The sequence below is a fragment of the Pogona vitticeps genome, chromosome 6 (genome assembly GCF_051106095.1).
Source record: "Pogona vitticeps strain Pit_001003342236 chromosome 6, PviZW2.1, whole genome shotgun sequence".
Classification (NCBI taxonomy): Eukaryota; Metazoa; Chordata; class Lepidosauria; order Squamata; family Agamidae; genus Pogona; species Pogona vitticeps.
The window spans coordinates 31,470,940-31,477,106 of record NC_135788.1 but is presented as its reverse complement, the minus strand read 5'-3'; positions in this window follow the sequence as shown (position 1 = coordinate 31,477,106).

Sequence of the window (6,167 nt, the reverse complement as noted above, 5' to 3'; positions counted from 1 at the left end):
GAGATATCATCTGACGTTGCTGTTGGCATAGATGATTTAGTGGCGGAAAGCTACCAGTTGGTGGAAATATAACGATCTTACACATCGTTAATGTTGGCATTTGAGTAGGATTATAGTTGAAAGGATCACACTTTCTTTTCATTAATGTATTTTCATTATATTTGTTTTATCTGTTCATTTATTTAATCTGTTCATATTAACAGCATAGGTCGGGGGTGACTTGATAACACATAACAACAGATTTGTTACTATATTTTAACTGTATTTGGTCATATCGAGTATTACTGTTGCTAGCAATCTTTAGTGCCATTTTTTTCTGTCAAAAGGTAAGGATGTAAGTTACATAACTAAAAGAATAAATAATTAGACAGTGAGATGTAGAGATCTCCTTTCTGATTCTCCCATAACAAGGTCTAAATGTACATGTGCCATAAGTAAGCGATCATGTAAGAGACTGCAGCTGCCACAAAAATGCCAGCTGTAACCATATGATGCAAACTATGTTTGGTATCACATTCTGGTCTGCTGTAAGCAAAAGGGTCTCATATTTCTTAATTGAACACAGACTGTAGCAATCCTCAGAGATGGAAAAGTTACTTATTTAGACTATCTCTCCCAGATTATCTTAGCCAGTTTGGCTAATTTTTGGAAGTTTAGTTCGAATGCTTTGCTGCAAGCTGATAATGACCTACCATAGTTTTGTAGGTTCCTCCTGTGGATATGCTTTGCACCCTCACAACTTTCTCTGTGACCATACAAGGGCACAGACCTTGGTGCTTAATTCCCCCCACCTTGCCCTTTCAGAAACTCCAACCTGATCTTTTTCTGGATCTATGAACAGGTAATTGTGCTTTCCCCATTCCTGTGAACAGCGCATGAAAACAGTACAGGCAGGCCATAGACTGGGCAATACAAGTGGGAAGGAAGAGCCTCTGGTCAGGTGGCCACTGTCTGCAGAGGTGGTTCCTCTGTTTTAGTTTTGTTTTTCCCCTCCCTTCTCTTACCACTGGAAGAAAGCCCACATTGGCTTCCTAAGGCAGCCACCAGGAAGAGATTGAAAGAGGGGCCTTGAAAGGACAGTGGGTATGGTCTTGTTTGATTCTATCTTTAAAAGGTAACACAGGGACTCTGCATTTTTCTACATTTGCTGTTCTTTCTCTCTCCCCACAACCTTCCTCTTCCCTGGATCTGAAATTAGTGTTTCCGCAGCAACAGTGCAAACTTTGATGAATTAATCAAGGACTTCACTGCAGAAAAAGCAGGGACAGTTAATTTACAGGGTAAAATGCATTCTCTCCTTCTCCTTTCCCCAAAGCTCAGTGTTTTCCTCAGCTTTCCCCCTCTTTTCCCACTTCTATGCAATGAATAGGGATGCTGCTTCACCTTGTTAAGGGTTCTGTGTTTTTTTTATTCTACCCATGGGTTTTCAGAAATGCACAAATATTCCTGATCTGACTCACTTCTACACATTTGTTTGAAGACAGCATAACAGCAAGATATGTGCATTAGATTTTTCATTCCTTTCCTGAATCTCTTTCTTACAAAAACAAAAACAAAACAAAACAAGGTTGTTTTTCAAGAAAGGGGAATTGCCACCTGTCCAGCATGTGAAGCAGAAGGATTGTTTTGTCTTTGGGTTTTCACCACAATCACCTGAGGTGGGTTAAATTGCTATCCATTGATTAGCAATTCAGTAAGCTTCATCTCTGAGTGTAGATTTGAATTTGGGTCTCCCTGGCCCCAGAAAAACTAAAACCAATACTCTAGGCATCATAGCACCCTAATTCTGGATTATGAGCATCTCCTGTCAGATGACAGTGTCATATCACAAAAAACAATTTTTTCAGGTGTAGAAATATCTCAGTGTAGCAGAGTGGGCTACACTGTATGCTGTAGTATTATCTTTACTGATATTCACAGACGAAAGTTTATAGGCTAGTTTGACATTACTTTAATTCCATCCTACATAATCCTGGGTTCTGTAGTTCGATGAGGTACTTCCACCCTTTCTGCTTCACATTCTAGTACCTTACCTGAATATGGATCACAGGATTCCCTAGAATGAAACCATGGCAGTTTAAAGTGGTATCAATCTGCTATAACTGTGTTTTGTAAATATACTCATAGAGTAGGGAGTCAAAGCATGTGGCAGTTTCATCTTCTGTTAATTAGCAGTCAAGAAAGGGAAGACAGAACTTGCCATCTTTGCCATGATCCTGCACACTATATTTCCTGCAAGAACACAATCCCTAGGATTTGCTTGTGAGACCCGAGGCAAGGCTATAGAAGCGCTGGCCGGAGTGTCATCCTCCTTTAAGAAAGAAAAAGAGACCCAAATGGAAGCTTCAACTCCCCGCGTCGCAGTCAGGCATCAGGGAATAGACACTCGTGAGTTGGAATGGGGTTTGGAGAAACTGTCAGTGGCCACTCAGACGGGACTAGAAAAGGCGGGAACAAGGGTGAAGGAGCAACCGTTGGTAGAGGCGGGACATGGGGATATAAAAGGGAACCGAGACACCATACCCGGGGGTTGGGAACTAATATGTGTTGAGGATCCCTGGACAGGGAGGTGCGAGAAAGTGAGAGTGCCTCAAGAGGAGGCTGATTGCAGGAGAAGAAGGGGATTGCCTCCCAAGCCCGTCTTATTGGGGGGGAATTGGAGGCCAGAGAGTGGCGGAGGTACTTGAGAAAGGAGAAAGAGGTGGTAGAAAGGGAAGAACGTGAAAGAAGGACATGGTATATGGAGGAGGCTCGGAGGTATTTACCGGATCTTGGGACCCCCTATGCAGAGGGAATCGATCCCTTTGACCATGAGAGGTGAGGTGAGGAAACATTACCCCTGATTGAAGTGGACATTGACAATAAAGACCAAGATGATGCCAACCCTTTCGTCAAAGGACCCTGATATGATCCAAGTTACAATTCTTTCTTACAAGATTTATGGACACCCTTGTTTGACCCGTTGGCGACAAGAGAAAAGAACCAAGACAAGTTTAATGTTGATACTTCTTTATTTGATGTTCCAATAAACCCCAGTTCTGTTTTTCAAAAATCTGAGCATCCCGTGTTTGTGTCCGATCAGCCTGAGGTTAATCCTGAACCCTCACGTTGCTTTCAATCATTATTTGCTTTCATTTCTCATCCCTTATTCCTTTCAACCCCAGATTTTTCTGAGGCAATTTTTTTTCCTCAAGAATTTTTTTGCCAACCTGTGCCCTACTAACCTTATGTCTATCAGCAAATTGACAAATTCAGTCACTTGCATGAGACCAATCAACAATCAGTGAACCATAATTCTTTCTGTTCATCTTCTCTCTCTTTTTAAAACAAATGTTTTGTTTGTACCTCAATGTTGTTTTTTCCCTTGGCTTTATTAATTTGCTCCATCTTTGAGCTCACAGCAGATGCAGTGCCATTTTTCACAATAAGCTATTGCATTAATGGGTTGTAAAAAGTGTACTACAATGGCAGGGAGGGCTGCTTTGTTTACGGGGCCCTTGCGTACTCATTTTAGACTCATTTTTGTTTACGCTGGCTACTTCTGGAAGCATTATAAAAGAAAAAATAGACAAGCAAGTGAGCTAAGCCAAGGGTATGCAGGCGATGAGATTGATGTGGTCAAAACAGGAAGCCTGTGGAAGGGTTTGGGCTGATGGTGATGTTGGCAAAAGTTAGAAGTCACTTAAGAAAGAACATGATCAAAGTTGCGCAACCTATCGTCAAATGTAGTGTGGGCCTTAAAACTCAAAAGGTAAAAATAAAACTGTTTGAAAGCATGTGGCGGGTTGAACACACCCACCTTGATCTGCTCTCTGAAATTCAGCAGGAGTTTTGAGGCCAGGAGTCAGAGTTTGGAAAAGTTAATTTTCTGGACTACATTCCCCAGGATCACCCAACAAACTTGATGAAGTGCTGGGGGGTTTTGGAGAGTGGGAGCTATCCTCCAAAATAAGGAACATTTCCATGTTATGTTAAAAACATTGTCAGTCCGTTGCTGAACATTATACTCAGCAGCTTTGTACAGTTTCTAAATAGGACAGAAACACTTTTAATATAATTTTGCATCTGTGGAATTTATTATTGTTGTTGAATTTGCTAGGGCATTTTGCAAGAGCACTGAGAGATTGTGAATCTTAGCAAAAGGGCTCCTGATTTTGATGCCCTCAGAAGTTTATGATTACCGGTATGCTATCTTCACAGACTCTCAATAAAAAGCACTTGCACACCGTTTTACTAAAGAAAAAAACAAGATGGCCCAAATTCCATTGGTGTTTGCATGAGGTTTGTGCAAGTTGCCGGAGTCAATTGTAGCTCACTGACAGGTTGCTGAGTCATGTTCCTGGTCACATACTCAAATGCACAACCAAGATTCTCCCCCCCCCCCGTGTTTCATCAGCTAGCCACAATTAGCTCAGCAAGTGACACCTTTAAGTTACAAGTTAACTTATAATTTATAGCAATGTTCCATATTTTATTATACCATTCTTCCATTCGAAATTCAGACTTTGATTTCCAATTCCTAGCTATTATTAATCTGGCTGCTGTTAATAAATTGGTAATCAATTCTCTAGTCATGTTATCATATTCCACATTCTCAAATATTGATAACAGAGCTGTCTCAGGATTAAATTCTATATCTTTTTCACATATGTTATTTAGTTATTTAAAGATTAGTTTCCAAAATCATTTTATTCAATTTTGTCAGTGTCAAATACCATCTTAAACCCAATTTGAATTTTTTCCCCTTATTCTCACTGACATAAATTGTAAAACCCTCATTTTCCACATCTTCCTCTATTCTTCATTGTTTATTCTTTTTCCTAAGTTTTCTTCCCACACTACAGTAACTTCAATCCTTCTTTCTCAGTCTCTTCTTCTTCTAGATCAAGCAGGAATCTATAAATTTTAATCACTGCACTCTCTACTGAATCGGTCATCTGAATATCTTCAGGTGATAATAGAAATTGTTCATACTTCATATATTCTCTACCTTTATTATACGTCTTTACCCATTCATTAGTTCATCTTTCTAATTGCATATAATTCAACCATGATATATTCTTATTTTGAAGGATTTATTTCATTTGATCTTTCAATCTCATTTTATACAACCAGTCTTTTAATCCAATCACTTTTTTCTTTAAATAATTCTGCATAAACTTTCATATTGGCAGGAAAATTCTCTATTTCAGTCACAAATCCTAATGGACATAAATTCTTTCTATACTTGTACCAGATATTTAACATATTCTTTAAAAACGGGTTATTGATTCTCTCAAAAAAATTAAACATGGCTACGGCAGGGTGTAAAACATATGACACCTTTGCCAGTGATGAGTATCCAAACCATTCCAAAGAATGTGAAAAACAACTCATCTAATATTAATACAAGAATAGGTGATACCTTTATAGTCCATTAATAAATATCACACAGTCTGCTAGCTTTCATGGATCGGGGCCCACTTCATCAGGCCTACACTGCTGTCCTGTTGTTCATGCAGAGAATTTACAATCCCCCAATTTGTCAAACCAATATAGGTTCAAACTCCATTATTGTATATTTTGATACAATATACTGTAGGATGGGGCAGAAAGTTTTGCCAGGGTATAGACTTTGGATGCTAGTTTCCACTCTCAACAACACCTTCTGCCAAAGCAACCCCTCTCCTGCAATACGAATATGCAAGAGCAGAATAGGAGAAAAAGGCTTATTTTAAAAGCCTTCCTTCCTTCCTGCCTGCCTGCCTGCTCTAAATTTCGGCAGCCAAAGGAAGAAACTGCACGTGATGTTGTGAGAACTTATCCCACTGTCCCCCACCATGCACTGGCTACATGTAAAAATTGATTCATTTGAACACTCTCTCCCTGGCACCACCTAGTATTATTTTTAAAATGTGACTTGTACATTACCAAGAGGTTTAAAAGTGCCTCCTCTTTGATTATAGAGAAAAGACCCTTAAAGATGTTCTTGAAGAATGAATAAAGTCTTCTGCTACTTGTTGCAATGGCATATTCACTCGGCCAACTCACCATATATTTCACAGGGAAGTCTGCAGTTTTAGCGTAGATGGAGTCCCCTTTCCCCCCACTAAGAAATCCCTAGGTGTATTTGTTAGCATTTGGAAGGATAAAGACTTGCAAGGTGTGGTTTCAAACTCCATTTTGTT